This window comes from Monodelphis domestica, chromosome 5 (assembly GCF_027887165.1).
Source record: "Monodelphis domestica isolate mMonDom1 chromosome 5, mMonDom1.pri, whole genome shotgun sequence".
Classification (NCBI taxonomy): Eukaryota; Metazoa; Chordata; class Mammalia; order Didelphimorphia; family Didelphidae; genus Monodelphis; species Monodelphis domestica.
In genome coordinates, this window is record NC_077231.1 from 324,441,888 (window position 1) to 324,458,420 (window position 16,533).

Below are 16,533 nucleotides of genomic sequence, written 5' to 3' on the forward strand. Positions count from 1 at the left end.
GCATGAGTGTGCCATGTCTCACTCTATTTAAATGACAAAGTACATTGCACTACCATTTGTACCACAGGCTTTCAATTAACCTCAATTGAACTAAACTCACAAGGGGACAGCCAGAAGCCAGAACTTAAGTTTAGACAATTTTACTGAACAAAAATAGCCCCTTCATGTGAACCAAGCAGATAAAGGTATCATTATGTGTTGTTGTTATTGTTGCTGCTATTGCTATTGTTTCTTGGGGAAAGTGGGAAGTTGCAATTAGAAGGTTTGAAAAAATTTCATAATAGAATAATTTCTGCATGACAAAGGGGAGACTTTTAGTGTTAGAATGAAAGGTCATTTAAGCTATATTTCTGATCCATATGACTGAGGGGAAAAGCTGAAGAAGATTCATTTGGATAACAAACAAAGAAAAGATTGACCCCAAATCATCTTTATTCTGAGCTTTGTTCATTTAGACATGACAGCACCTGACAACTGGATGAGCAAATCGATTTTCCATTGCTGAGTAAGTAGCCTAATTCTGACAAATATAATGTGAGAACTATTAACTGTCAAAAAGGCAAAAAAAGCATTGTTATTAAGACTTTAGACAAAGGATCACACTAAAGCCTGTTTGTTTTATGCCTGAGCAAATCAGCTAACTCTTTCCAAGACTGAATGCTATGGATTCACTTTTGGACTTTTCTTCCTTTTGAGTTATTGACCAATTGTTGTCTTTTATACTTGATAAGGATCAAAATGACATCATTTGTTTGTCTTTTGATTCACATATAAATTGGATATAAGTGAGGTAGAGTTGCTCAAAGTCATCAGTTATATTCTCTCTTATAGAGTCATCAAAGTTCAGTGTTAATAAAAAAAAGGCAAGACAACTGGTGATGGCTTGAGATGCAGTGGATGGACTTGAGATGCAGTTATGGCTTGAAATGCAGTCAATGTCTGACCAAAATCTAAGCATTCCACAGTGCCTACGTTGGCCACCTTCATGACCATTGAAACAAATTGTTCTTCTCTACACATTCCTCCAGAAGTCTTCACATGCTTGGAGAGTCAACACCCCCCCCCCCCAATTCACTGGTAGGTTTGAGGCCCTTTTGTTATCTCCAATATATAACTGAAAATGTGTTACCCTAAAAAAGAACTACATTTCCCAGGAGCCCACTGGCTTCCTTTCATTATGTACTTCCTGTAGACAGAGGATATTAGTGAGTGGGTGGTCCTCTTGGGTCTCTTACTTGGGCTTGCAGCCAGCATGGTGGTGGTGGCAAGCTAAGCGTGGGGATTTTAAATGGGCTAATCAGCCATGGGCATGTGTTCTTTATTGTGTATCCTCTTTATTCCTTGATTTCTAATGATCATTAATAAATCCCTTAAAATATATTATTTTCATTATTGCACATTACTTTAAAATTTTACACCAAGCTCATTTAACCCATTTACAGAGAAGGCTTTACTGGGGTGTGGCTGCTATGTATGCTACAGCTTATTAAAACATAGGTGAGAGTTGGGTGGCAGGAGGACACCAAAGGTAGAAAGTAGCCCTAACAAAGACTTGGCAAGCTATTATACCAGAGGTACTAGTCTTCCCTGAACACCTCATAGCAGGGAGTAGTAGGCAAAGAAGTGGACCTAGAGCCAGAAGAACTGATTTTGAAGCCCATTTCAGACTGTATGGCCCCAGGAAATTCACTTATACTCTCTTTGCCTCAGATTCTTCATCTGTAAAATAGGAACAATAATACCACCTATCTTCCATAGTTTTGTGGAGATTAAATAAGTTAATATATGAAAGAATGAATAAAAGAATGAAAAAAAATTATTTGTTAAGTATTTGGCATGAGTAGAGTTCTGTGCTAAGAACTGAGGGTACTAGTTTACAAGTACAAAAGAAAATAAAGTCAGTTACTTGTCTTCCAGAACCTTGTATTCTCATTCCCCAATTGATAATGGTCAAAGGGTACAAATGGGAAGTTCTCAGATGTAGAGTTTAAAACTATATTTAGTCATATGGAAAATACCCCAAATCACTATTAATTAGAGAAATGAAAATTAAAATAATTTTGAGGTACAACCTCATACCTATCAGTCTATATAATATGATAAAAATGGAAAATGGTAAGTGTTGGAAGGAATGTGAGAAAACTGGGACATTAGTACACTGTTGGTAGAGCTATTAATTGATCTAATCATTCTAGAGAGCAATTTGGAACCGTAAACATAAAACTCTGATTTCTCTGTTCCAGCAATACTACTATTAGGACTGTATCCCAAAGAAATCAAAGATAGGGGAAAGGGAGATACTTGTACAAAAATATTTATAGTAGCTCTTTGTGGTAGCAAATATTTGGAAACTGAAGGAATGTCCATCAATTGCAGAATGGTTTAACAAGCTCAGTGGCATGATTGTAATGGAATACTGTTGTGCTATAAGAAGGATGATCATTAAAAACTTGGAAAGATTTATATGAAATGATGCAAAGTAAAATGAGAAGAACCCATAGAACATTGTGCAGAGTAATAGCAATAATGTCTGATGATCCATTACAAGTAATGCAAGGTTCCAAGGCAACTCCAAGAGTCTCATGAGTAAAAAGTCTATCTATTGCCATAGAAGAAAATGATAGAATCTGAATGCAGATTGAAACATACCATTCTTCATTTTATTTCCTTCCTTAAGTTTGTTTCTTTTTTATCTTTTTAAACTCTTCCCTTCAGTCAGAATCCATATAAGTATTGGTTCAAAGGCAGAAGAGTGGTAGGGGCTTGGCAATTGAAATTAAGTTATGTGCTTAGGGTCACATAGCTAGGTAATGACTGAAGTCATATGTGAATCCAGGACCTTTCATCTCTGGGCCCCACTCTCAATCCACTGAGCCACACAGCTGATTCATTTTCTGTGTACAGGTGACATATGTCTTTCACAACATGATAAACATGCAATATGTATGACCTAAACCACATTACTTTCTGTCTTGGAGAAGAAGGAAGAGAAGGAAAGAGAGAGAGAACACAGATCATAAATTTTGGAAAATTATTTCTTAAAACTGTAGCTATATGTAATCTGGAAAAGAAAATATATACACATACATATACATTATGAAGAATATTGTATTCTAATGGAGGAGGAGTAGATAGAGAAGGGTACTTTTACATGGAAAATTATAGGAATGTGAATGAACCAAAGTGGGATCAATTGAAACATTCCTTCCAGCAATAATGACAGAAGTATTGTTACCTTGGAATACTGGTGGAAGTGGATGGTGACAAGATGATGCATGGGCTATGGACTCCTTGGCAACAGGACTCTCTGGGAAGTAATAGTCAGGGATGAAGATAATAGAGTCATAAAGTAGAACTTGCATGAATGGGAGTATTAAAAAAAACAATGCATTGTCTTTGACCTTCATGGCAGAGCTTAGAAAGAAGATGGCCAGATGCTTTGTCAGCCTTAAAATAATTGTTGTATATGTGTATGAATATTTGTTATATCATATTTGTATTCACATATATCTATGTATGTATGTATAGTTAGATAAAGAGAGAGAGAGAGAGAGAGAGAGAGAGAGAGAGAGAGAGAGAGAGAGAGAGAGAGAGAGAGAGAGAGAGAGAGAGAATAAATATATGAGAAGCACTTGGAAGTGCATTGGATATCACACTGGGCCTTAAACCAGGAATGCTTAAGTGTAAATCCAGCCTCAGGCACTTACCAATTTTGCAACCCTAGGCAAGTCATTTAAGCTCTGATTTTCTCAGTTTTGTTACTTGTAAAATGGGGATAAGAATGGACTCTGCCTCACAGTTTTTTGTGACTATCAAATGAGATAATATTTCTAAAAGCACTTAGAACTGTGTCTGGTACATAGTAGTTGCCATATAAATATTTATTCACTTTATATATAAAGCTGCTCCCACAATTATTAAACCTAGACCAAATGAAACTTTGTTATTAGAAGTATGTCAATCAGGAATGACTAGCACCTCAAGGTTGAGGTCTTCTCATGCCCTTTTCAGGGCTTTTCCATCAACCTATGGGCTCCACCTTTCACCTAACCCTCACCTGTGACTCCAAGAAACTGGAGCATGCACATCCTGGCAAAACCATCTCAGAAGATGAGCTAAACCCGTTTTAAACAAACTAGTGAGTTAGGGAAAAGTCTATCCCAAGGATATGAAGACCACCCCAGCAAAATGGGTAGATGAGAACAATTTGTTCCAATGGCCATGAAGGTAGCTAAAGTCATCACTGCGGAGTGCTTAGAACTTGGTCAAACGCTGAGGATCTGAAGGTCATCCACTGCATTACAGGACAGCTCCAGGCATCTTGACTTTATTTCTGGCCACCAGACTTGGATCACTGAAAAAGAGTGAGGCTGATAAGTAGTTCAACTCTGCCTCACTGAAATCCATTTCATACCCCAGTCAGGTCCTCACCCAATAATGTCATTAGTCCTTTTCAAAAATGAAGGACAAACAGCAATAACAATAACAGTAACATCAATCTACACCCCCATTCACATCCTTGTAATCTTTCAGATTAAGGTACTTCTCCCTGGGAACTATTCTCTATGAGAATATAGTGTTCATAAAGGTGGATGACTGACTTTGTTCACTTCAGTAATAATGTACTAGGTCCTCAATGCTTTGCTTGCTCCAAGCGCTTAATGAATTATTTTTCAATCTTTTATTCATTCATTCATTCACCCATTCAATCACCATAACAACCATGTGGGGTAGATATATGTATATATGTGTGTTTGCTCATGCCTACATGTATATACATCTATACGTACATGTTTTTATTTGGTTATACATGTATTTTGTGTGTTTGTGTGTACTTGAATATTCATAATAAATATAAATATAGTTTACATATAATGATCTCAAAAACATGTACGTGCCTATTACTATTACTACTACTATTCACCTTATTTCACAGTCTTGGTGCAATTTGATGTTTTAATAGAATAAAATTCCACTCAGTCTTTTGGGACACTCTGTAGAGCACTGCAAGTTGGGCATAGCAGTTTCCACATATCAGCTCCTTTAATCCTTATAGTAACCTCGTTAGTCAGTTTTCTCATTATCTCCCTCTTACGAATGAGGAGATAGAGGCAGAGAAAGCCGAAGTAATTTGTTCAAGATCATCCCGTTAGGGAGTGTCTAAGGCAGTGTCTACCTCGTGTCTTCCTGACACCATGTTTTCTGCTTATTTGATAACTACAAGCATTTTAGTCTGTTGCCAATATTATTGTCTACTTATAATTTGAGGGGACATTCTAATTTGGTAATTATCTCCCCTCAGACCCTGAGGGAGACATCCCAGAAGCATCATGATGGTTCTTCCCTTATGATACAATAGGAGGGGGGTTGGGCTCTGCTGAGGGGCTCCCATAGCCCTCAGCCCTGAATCAGGCTGCCTTCTCCCATGAGCTTTTTCCTCCTGCTGGACTCTACTGCAGGTGGTCTTGGAGGAGCACAAATTTGGGTCCAGGATTAGCTGGAAGTGATGGAAGGAAGAACAATCCTCTAGATTGCTGATTCTGATGTTAATAAGGCAGATGTGAGCCTGAGCTGCCAGCTGGGAAGGAGCAATGGCCCAAAGCCTGGCTGCTATTGCCAGCTAATGATGAGACTGAATTATTCAGCCACCAGAAGCAGCATCTCCCCACCCAGGATTGAGGGGTGTCACCCAAACTGCCTCAGCTCCAATGTCTTGGGTAAAAATACCCAAATCATAGGGGAGCAAAATACAGACTTCAGCTCATAGGTGTTGCTAAAGGGCTTGGCAAAGGCTATATACACATATATGCTGGTATTCTGTGTACGTGTTTGGGTGTCAAGTGTCTTCACTTGAAATGCTTTTTTCTCCTTACTGCAGAAAAGAGAATAACAGTTGTATGTAACAATATCATATGAGGACAGATTGATTCCTCTCACCAGAGGATCCCTGGGGAAAGCCAGTGGGGTTCACTAGATTATCCTATTCTTCCTTTCTGGAACTGAGGCAGAATAGTCATAAGACTCCAGCCTACAAGTCATCACTGTAGCTCTGATCTAGGAGCATTTACAAATTTAAGTTCCAAATTAGACTTTAACAGAATAATTCAGGATGATAAATGCAGAGGCCATAAGCCAGAGTACGTAGGAACTAGAACTATATAGGAGAAGAAATGGGAATAAATGGATAAACAAGGAATTCCAGTGGAGGTAGAAGAATGAAAGAGAAATTGTCGCAACCTGGAATTGAGAAATCTTATTTATTAAAATGTAAGTAGTTTGAGTAAACATAATTGATTTTATTGATGTTTAAAGTTGTTTGTAATAATTCATTTTAAAGGTAAGAAAATAATCCCAGAATGCATCGTTGAAACAAGTATCTTTCTATTTCATATCTCTGTACAGTTAGGAAAAACATAGATGATGTGGCAAAAAGAGATCTTACATGCATGTGTGTGTAACAACAACAATGACAAGACATATGTATAATTTTAGGTAGACCATGAGAGACAATTGTGGTTAGGAAATGGGAGCTGAGATTCATTTGTTCAATCAATAAGCATTTAGTAAGTGACTTCTGTGTGCTAAAATGTGATACAAAAAGGAGGAAAAGACAGTCCCTGCCTTCAAAGAGTTTGCAGTCTTACAAAGGAGACAATGCCCAGTTCAATTAAATAAACATTTATTAAGTCCTTACTATGTGCCAAGCTCTGTGCTAAGCAATGAAGATACAATTAATCAAAATCAACAGTTCTTACCCTCATGGACCTCATAATTTTAAACACATAAAGAAATATGTGCAAAGCAATCTATAGGTAGGATAAATAGTAGTTACTAACAGAGGAAACAGCCTAGAATCATATGAGATTGGGGAAAGCTTCTCAAAGAAGAAGGGAGTCTAGTTGGAAGTTAGTAGCTAGAGTGGAGATGGGAGAGTATTCCAGGAATGGGGGCAGCCAGAGAGAATTACTGGAGCCAAGAGACGGAAATTACTTGCAATGACACTTTCATGTTTTCATCCCTATTTGTTTAAGCTGTAGATGCAATCATGTGTAGGACATAACATTTTCCTCTTTAGAAGAAACCTAGAAAACATGATTTGCCTACCTGCAGGACAGAAGCTCTGATTTAACAATTCATTTCTTCAAAGATGTCCAGTAAAGAAATGAAAACAGAGTTATAAAAAATATTATGAGAATAATGCTTGGAACTAAAAGTTTTGCTTTCTCATAGTTCTTTCTGCTGGATCATTTTATGCTCCCAATTACCTGGAAGCTCAGAGGAACAGAAAGCAGGAATTCATGCAGTTTGTTTTTACATTAGCCATCCCTTCCTCAGCATAATGCCTGTGTCAAACACTGAAAATAGTCTCAGAAGTCATATACGTTTTAGACTTCATGAGAGGTCAGGAAGATTTCTCTGATGGTCAATGCTGCTTTTGTTGGTTCTCAATCTACAAAGAAGTTAGTTTCCTATTGGATGCTGCATAATTTTCATAAAATCCAAGATTTAAAATTTCTGAGAGAAATTTCAGGAAAAGGAGCTCACTAACTCCTTGAATCAAGAAAGTGAACTGTTTGAATAAAGTGCCATGAAGAAACCTGGATCAGAAGATCCAGAATGAACTTTGAGATGTAATTGATTGAAATGAAGGGGGTTCAACAAATCACTTATTCTGAATATACACTCTTCTGCCAAAGGGGACTGCCCCCTAATTGGCTTTTTGTCAAACATTGGCTTTGCTCTCTCTCTTCTCTTCTATTCCCATATTATCTCCAAGTATTGTAGTTTCCTCTTAGAAAGTACAATATTGTATGCACCTTTAGCTAGAAGATCTTTAGAGGTATTCTTATATTAAATGGTTATGTTAAAACAAATAGGGAGAATAGTCTCCCAAAGAATCACAGGGAGGGTTGTGAAGATAGAATTAACTCTCTCCTTCTCTATTTTTTACTTAAAGTACCCCTTGACACTAAGTAGAGAATTTGCAAGTCATTTACTAGAGTAAGTTCCCACCTCCAAAGGTCACTGCCCACCCCCACCCCCTGGCAGTGCTAGGCAAATTGAAAGACTGTGATTGGTTCATGAAAAGGGGAGCAACAGGAAGTGATATTGAGAAAACTGTTTTAAAAAGACCAGCCTGAGAACTGATTCATGATCTCTGGTGAGTCAGACTGGAGGAGTCTCTTTCCCTGGATTCTGAATCTGCTTGGGTATGTGTATGTGTGGGGGGGTGAGTGGAGTGATTCCTTCCTTGGTTCTTCAGCAAGGAGAGCATCTCTGCTGGTTGGCTTTTTGGTGGGACACATCCTTCTGCATGAGTTCTGGTGAGATTCTTGGTGGCCTTTTCTTAGCAGATTCTTAAGTGTCTCGACTCTTTAGATTTTGGCTTCCTAATTAGGACTTTGGATTCTGCTGAAATTAGCTTTTGGATTCACATTTGCTGTCTCAAGACATTAGGATTAAATTTAGGGTATTTGTAGCTATGCAGTACCTTCTGTCTTTTTATCTACATTTGTTCACTTTGACTCTTTCCACCTCTTTGTAAATAAAGCTGCTAAAAGTCATGTTGACTTACGCCATTATATTTTTAAATCAGCAACCACAATATTACTTTAGAATTCCCATATTTAGCATAAAACTTAAATTTAAATTCTTACTATGCAAATGAAGCTAATGATGAGTTGTGAGATTAATTATCTTATCTTTAAAATCAGAAGGCTCTATTTTTCATTTTTTTTAAACCCTCACCTTCCATCTTGGAATCAATACTGGGCATTGGTTCCAAGGCAGAAGAGTGGTAAGGGCTAGGCAATGGGGGTCACACAACTGGGAAGTGTCTGAGGCAAGCTTTTAACCTAGTACCTCCAGTCTTTAGGCCTGGCTCTCAATCAACTGAGTTATCCAACTGCCCCCAGAAGGTTCTATTTGCGCTTTCTCCTGCCCCCACACCAACCTTAAGATAATCCCTTTTAATTACAAAGTCTCCTCATGGTGTCATGGCAAAGGTAGGACAATGGAGGGAGGGCAGAGAAACTAAGCCATAATTCAAGTTAAAAAGAAAAAAAAAACAACCAAATTGGTCATTGACTGATGATAAACATGAGACCTGAGAGAAGCCTTTCTTTGCTTTCCCTTGACTCAAGAGAGGACAAATGGACTTGGAGCCCAATGAGGCTTTAGAGACACTCAGGAAAATTGATGCAGGAGAAGGAGCAGAACCTGGTAATGGTTTCCGTCACGTCACCTTATTTCACATTTGTATCCATGTATCTCCAAAGTATCTTTCTACCCAAGATAACAGCCTTTTCTAGGGCTGACTTCAATAGGGGATAGGCTAGGGACTAGTCTACAATGAAGATTTAGTATTATGCTGAAAATATTCTAGAACAAAAGATTGCTTCCCACCATCAGCTATCAAAACTAACTAGAAATATGCACCTATTTACCATAGACCCAAATGGGTAACTTGTGGAATTATGATATTTATAAGTTGTGTGACTAACGGTAGGTCACTCTGCTTCTCTGGGCAAGGTCTCTCTCACTTTGAAAATATGGAGATGACTTGCACTGAAACATAGTGTGGCATCATCCTGGGAAAGCTAAAAGAGATTATGGAAAGCAAAATCTAAAAATGGAAGGTATCGTGGTGCTATGGAGGAGTGTGTCATGGAACCAGGAGAACCCAGTGTCTGAATCCCAGATCACCATCTCTAGCTTAGTTTCATCCGTAAATGAGGAGCTCAATGCCCATAACAACATTCTGGCAAAGAGCTCTGAGAGTGACCAACACAGAAACACTCGGAATATACTATCTGCATTTGTTAACGTTAACAAATAGTAAAGGTGTGTTTGAGATGAGTAAAAAATAGAAATAATAGCAATAATATTAATAATCTGTGACAGTCTGAGAAATAGATAAAATCCAAAAGTAGAACCAAAAGCACGGGATAGGCTACATCCTCATGAGCTCAACTGACAATTTGTTTACAAAGAAGCCTGTGGCTTGTATGGTCTTTGTAAAGGGGAGACTTATAACTGCTGTAAGTTCAGGGTTTTCCTATAAGACACTGCAGAAAGCTCTGAGATCCACTGATATCAGCAGATCATGCAACAAGATGGCAAAGACTGTGAAATGTTACTGAAGTCTGTAAAAATGGTGTACTTCCTGGATGCCTAGAAAGATACATCTAATTGATCAAAATCCATATTCAGCCCTAAATAAATATTAAACTCATATCTTCCTAGATCTTGGCCAAGAAGTCCTTGTGCCCCCTAGATTTCCCATAATAGAAACGATGCTTTTACCACTTGTCACCATACTGAACACCCACAATCCAAATTAAGTGAAACTTCAGCTCCACAAATTTAAAAATTAAAAAAATTAGTGGAAGAAATGAAGAAAATGCAGGATGAAAATGCAGCGCAGACAACCCTCATCGCCCTGCCTATGTCATCAGTTGACCTTAAGAAGGTTTCAGAGACCCTCCAGTTGAGTCATGTCATGACATGGCTATCTTCCCAAGCCGTCGTTTAGTCACACCACATCATTGCTTTACCTCCCTCCCCAAGAACCTGACAAATACTAAGCATAAGGGAATAATAGAAGGACCTTACTTGTCCCAGGACTCTCTCTGGACTTCGTCAGAGAGAGGCCGAGAACACCAACAATGATAATGATAAGGAAGAAACTGGTCTCGCCTTGCAAGGCCCTTGGTGTGAAACTTTTGAGTTCTTGGCTATGGCAAAACAACAGCAAGCAAATCTGAGCTGTTCAGAGTCAGCTCTGGGAAGACCTGCCGTCCCACGATGCTCTGCTGTCATTGTCGTGTTTAATGGGAACTTTCACTTAGATCTGGAGGGATGACAGTGTTGAGAGCATTTCCTTGTTTACTTCTAACCCCCCTTCATGCTTCTGGAATATCATTTATTTGAGTTAATTTCTTTGCTTTTAAAATTAATTTTAGCTAATTACCTTGCAATTCCTGATTAGTGTAATTATATCAAATTGGATGTTTAATGTAAATATTAAATATCTCTAATCACATAATTTCAGCATGTTAAAGACATAATGAGATGAATCACAATTACATTTTCCTAATGTCACAAATGCCTTTTTCCAAAGCCTGCCTAAGCACCAGTGTGGGGCAAAGTGGGCTGTGAACCTGGACACTGCGCAGTCACCGAGCCTTTGCCTGGAAAGACACATTAGAGCTGATCAGGCCCCGTACTCGAAGTTCCCACGGATGGATGCCTTTGCCAAGAGAACGACGTTGTGAGCGTTTAAATTGTACTTTTCTACAGTTACTTTTGGCCCCCATCGGGAGAGGCAATTAGACTGTTCTAAAGCTGAAAGCAAACAAAAAAGAACGAAAAAACAACAGCAAAAAGTCAGGACTAGACTGTGGTCAATGTAAAGGTACAGCACCATGCAATGTGGCTGTTGTTTTGACACAGGGAGAGAAAAGAATCTGCTGGAGAGTCAGAGTGATTGGCAGTTGGGTGAGGGAGCCTGGAGGCTGGACCCCAGGCTCTCTGGCCTCTCCCTACCTATCGGGCCATTCTGATCCCATCAAGAGAGCAGATTCAGGCTATCATGTTGCTTCAATTCAAGAATCATGCGTTAATCAAGCACCTTCTCGGTTTGGTCCATCATATCCTGCCTCCACTTGGAACCCAAAGGCCCCGATCCCACATGGCCAACCCTACCCAAGGGACCTGCACTGGGCTGCAGAAATGCATTGGGAAAGCCCACGTGCCTAGCATAGGCAGCTGGCCCAGTGGTGCTTTGCTTGTTTTCATCGTACCTGGCGCATTGTTCCTTGATGCCCCTTCTTGTTATTATAGGTATGAAAGTCCTTCAGGAAAGCTGTCCAAAGGAGAAAGCGGGTTATTACCAGTGTGAGGGGATCAACAGAGATGATCTGAGATCCAGGTTTCTCCCTTCATAGGGAAAAATACTTTTCTGTAAACATTGTTCTGGAAACTCAGTAGCTGCTCCCATCTTCCCTTATCCTCTTCCACTCACAAGCCTTGGAGAGACCCCAGAGGGCAGAGAGATCCAGAGAGCTGACAGCTAAAAGTGATGCATCGAGGCTCGCTATTAAACGCTCCTGAGTCAAACCTTTAATTCTTCAGCAAATCCCCAGCATCACTTGCTCTACTCAAGCACATCCTTCCTGGGCGCTGCTCTCACCTCTGAGGGAAAAGAATGCATCGATTTAGACATCTTCTGTGTCAAGCACAACTCTAAACACTCAGGGTGGGGAAGTTATGGCTCGATAGGAGAGGAGGGCAGAAATGAAGCTGCTAGGGGAATGCCGATAGTATGTAATTATTTTTCTGTTTGCTTTTGACTTTATTTCTCCTTAGCTTTGCAGGGATTACTAGTGATGTCATTAATGTTGATCTTTAGACGCCCTCGCTGTTTGCTCATTGCGTGTAATTTCCTGCCCTGGGGCTCCCAGCGTGCTCCACGTGCCGCTTGAAGATCCCCAGACACCTGGAGAGTTTGGCTTTCCATCCTGTTGGGGCCGAGTCAGCACATGATCAGTATGTCGGACAGTCTTCAGAGGAGACCTCTAAATGCCGGCACACTCCGGCATCTGATGGTCCTCAGACTATCCGGCTGGAGCCTGGAACCCAAGGACGGGGTGAGCCCGTCTGAGAACGTTAGAACACTAAGGCTTTATTTTTACCACTGACGAAGGTCGCATCGATCCCAGCAAACTCTGATAAACTTTCTTTTCGCAGGGCCTCATTTAAGGCACTCCCCCTGAGCACGGCCATTAATAACCACGGGTAGCTAGGACGCTCCGCTCCCGGGGCCTTACTTGTGTTAGTACACACACATCACCCTCTACTCAATAAACATTTCCTGAGAAATGGCGCTCGCTCCATTTACAGACTCAACGTAGCCTTGGGCTTACTGTGTAAGCGGGGCTTCTCTGGGCGCGCAGGCTTGGGTTGCACCTGAACAGGTATCAGTCTTTGGATTCCGGATCCCAAAGCCACTTCTCTTTAACCCACATGACCAGATTCCCAAACCTCCTCTGGGACCCCCGAGATACACTGTGTGTTCAGGTCTCCACTGACAGAGCGAAAAGAGGCATTTCCCCCCCTGTGCAGGTATTCAAGGAAATGATGCCTATTGGATAGAAGACAGCCTTTATTTCACCCTGAAGAAAATACAAAGAATGCAAAGAATACAAGGGGCTCACGTTAGCCCATTAATAGGCAATCGAGATCTCCTTCCATCTCAGGTAAGTGCCACGTCCTCTTCTTATCCTTCACGCCTGCGGACTCATGAATTCCAGAGTGGTTTGACCTCTCTTTTGAAGAGAAATAAACTTGCTGTTGCTAGAGAAGCAACCTGAAGATACTCTGTTATGCTCCATCATTTCCACAGAGTTTTATATAGCTTTCCATCCTTGTAATGCTCTCATAAAGGTTTTCATACTTTTCCAAGGAAATGAAACTTTGAGGTGCTAGAGGGGAAACTCCTCTCCTATTGAACCTCAATTGTGAAAATAAGTCCCAGTGGTAGTAGCGAGGAAAGCCAAGTTGTTCTCATTGTTGTCCTTTGCCCATTTGTTGTGGATCAAGTGCATGTTAATTCTCCAGTCCTTGGATTTAGTCATCCTATTCTCACAAAGAGGCTAGCTATTGCCAAGAATTTTCCCCTCTTCTCTGTAGAATCCTGGGTTTCTGACCCCTCAGATTTGGGTTCCTCAATGATCCAGGAATTTGACATTAACCAGAATATCCCTTTCTTCTGTTGAGGATGCTGTGTTCCCACAGCTTTCTTGGGAGTCAGAGGGCCTGAGTTTGAAATCCAGTCCTGTACTTACTATCTGTGTTACCTTGGTTATTCCATCTTTAATTTCCCTGCATATCAGTATTAGAGGGGCCTTCTAATTTTAGATCTATGATTAGATGATCCTAACCATGCATTTTGTAGGATAGAACTCCTCCCTCTAAGAGACTGGGAATGTAGACTCAGACAAATTGGTTGTATATTGCATTGCATTATATAGTACTGTGTGGCATTATTTTGTTTCACCGCACTTCTGGCTCTCTCTACCTTTGCCATCTCTTAACTCTTCTCCTGCTCACCAAGATATGGTCAATTGTATTAGGATCTTTTTCTCTAGCTCAAAAAAAGTTTGATGGTGTAGATTCTCCTTTATAGACTGAATACAAAAGGTTGCAGCCTATCTAAAGTAGCTAAAGACAATCAATTCATTCCACATCACTGGAACTCAAATGCTTAAATTTAATGAGATTTGAAGGGATTGACAAGTCCTCTGGATCCAGGATATGTTCTTAGTCATCTCAATGATGTCTCATTAGACATGTTCACATGTCCATAATGAGGTGGTCCTCTCTTGGATGGACCTCATTGAGTGGATCACAGAAATTTGTCATCAGCCCTCAATACTTTCCTCCCTGGTAAATGTTTGTAGTTCCTATCAATCAAGTCAGGGCTTTTCAGGTCCAACTGTCTGTGTTCCAAATTCCAGATATTTCTCCAAGGATCTGAAAAGTTGTCAGTGTTAGGAAGCTCAAGAAATACAGACCTCTTCCAGGTCTTCATATTCCACCAAATGAATTCATAACTGTGTCTATGAGTCAGGTTTTGGATGCTATGGAATTAACATATATTCATCTGTGTCCAACTGGGTAGGCCTGGGGCCTGGACAAAATTTCAGGATCCATTTTAGGTTCACATCTGCCTTGAGGCTTTATGAGGTGTGTTGTTAATCCTACCCAAGAGCAAATAGAGGAAAGAAGTTAAAAAATAGCAACTAATAACATGAAAGAAAAAAGGGTGAGAGGGTCAGGAAGCATGGATTCCTGGCTCAACTTCAAAATGGGAAAGCATTCATGCTCTTTAGAACATAAATCAGGGAGTGAAGATGGTGAAACAGAAACAAGGAAGCTCAAAAACACCACACGAATTCTTTCCAACCAAGCTTGAAATAATGCCATAAAATGAATACAGGAGTGAAAGAACAAACAAGGAGGCACAAAGTGACATAATTGTCAAGAAGAAAAAATTCTAAAAGGTAGACAGAGAACATCTGGGGAACTGGGGTGAGAGGGGAGTCGAGATAACAGGAGGCTACAAAAAGTTAGGAGCAAGCCAAGGGCAAACCCAACCCTCCCCACACCACATCTTCTGTGCCAAGTTCTGAAACTGAGCCCAAGCCAACATCCAGACCCTAGGACACTACCTGGGCAAATAGAGATCCAAGCAAATGCACATTACTTGGAATTCCAAGCAAACTTGCAGTGAAGTCTGGAGTTACAGCCCAGGACAGTCTGTGGTAAAGCAGTCTGATCAGTGTGGCCCATAGTGAAGCCAGGAGTTACAGTTTTTGGCTATGGTGAGGACATAGATCCCAATTTGGTATAATTGGTAGACCTAAATCTGGGGGTCCCTCTTCATTCTGCTGAAAACTCAGGGCAGAGACCCAGGGCAAAGCAATCTACTGTATACGTGACCAGATCAAGCCCATGGGGATCCTAAAAGCCTTCCTAAGGCTTTTACATAAGCCTGAAGCTAGAATTTGAGCTATTAGAAGTATCAAGGGTTAATTGAATCAGCAGTGGGAGGTAGCCCTCAAGCACCATGTTAGAAGAACTGAAACTAGCAGAAATCACAAAATAAAGCTAAGGCTAATGTCAAGGTAGGACTGAAGTTTAAATGGGTTCCCTAACCTCGCAGAGAACAAAGCCTACTTATAAAAAAGGTTGGAAGAATTAGCAGGCAACAACAAAAATAGCATCTAAATATATAGAATTTTTGTGGAAACAAAGAACAAGTTACCAACACAGAAGGGGACAGTGAAGGCAAAGGAAACACACACAAAGTCCAAAAGGAAAATATTAATTAGACACAGATCCTGGAAAACTCAAATTAAACTTCAAAAAACAATTAGAGAAGAAGAATAAAAATGGGGAAGAGAAATGGAAGCAATGCAAAAAAAATGAAAAAGGAAGTTCAACAGTTGATGGAGGAAAATCAAGTCCTGAAAATTAGAATTGAGCAACTAGAAGCTAATGATTTCAAGAGACATCAAGAAACAAACAAAATCAAAAGAAGAAAAAAAGAAGGAAACACACAATCTCTCAGAAAGAAATCCTCAAATGACAATTTCCAGGAATATAATAGCTAAATTCTAGAGCACCCAAGCCAAGGAGAAAATACTTCAAAGAATCAAAAAGAAACAATTGAAATACCATGGAGCTACAACCAGGATCAGACAGGACTTAGCAGCTCCCACATTAAAGCATCAGAAGGGATAGGATGTGATATTCAGAAAGGCAAAAGATCTAGATTTATAACCCAGAGTCATCTATCCAGAAAAACTGACTATTCTTTCAGGGGAAAATATGGTCATTCAATAAGATAGAAGATTTCAAAACATCCCTGAGGAAAAAAAAACAGACCTAAAGAAAAAAATTTGAAGTCTAAACAAAAGACACAAGAGAAGCCTGAAAAGGTAAAAAAGAAAGAGAAAATTTTAGGGA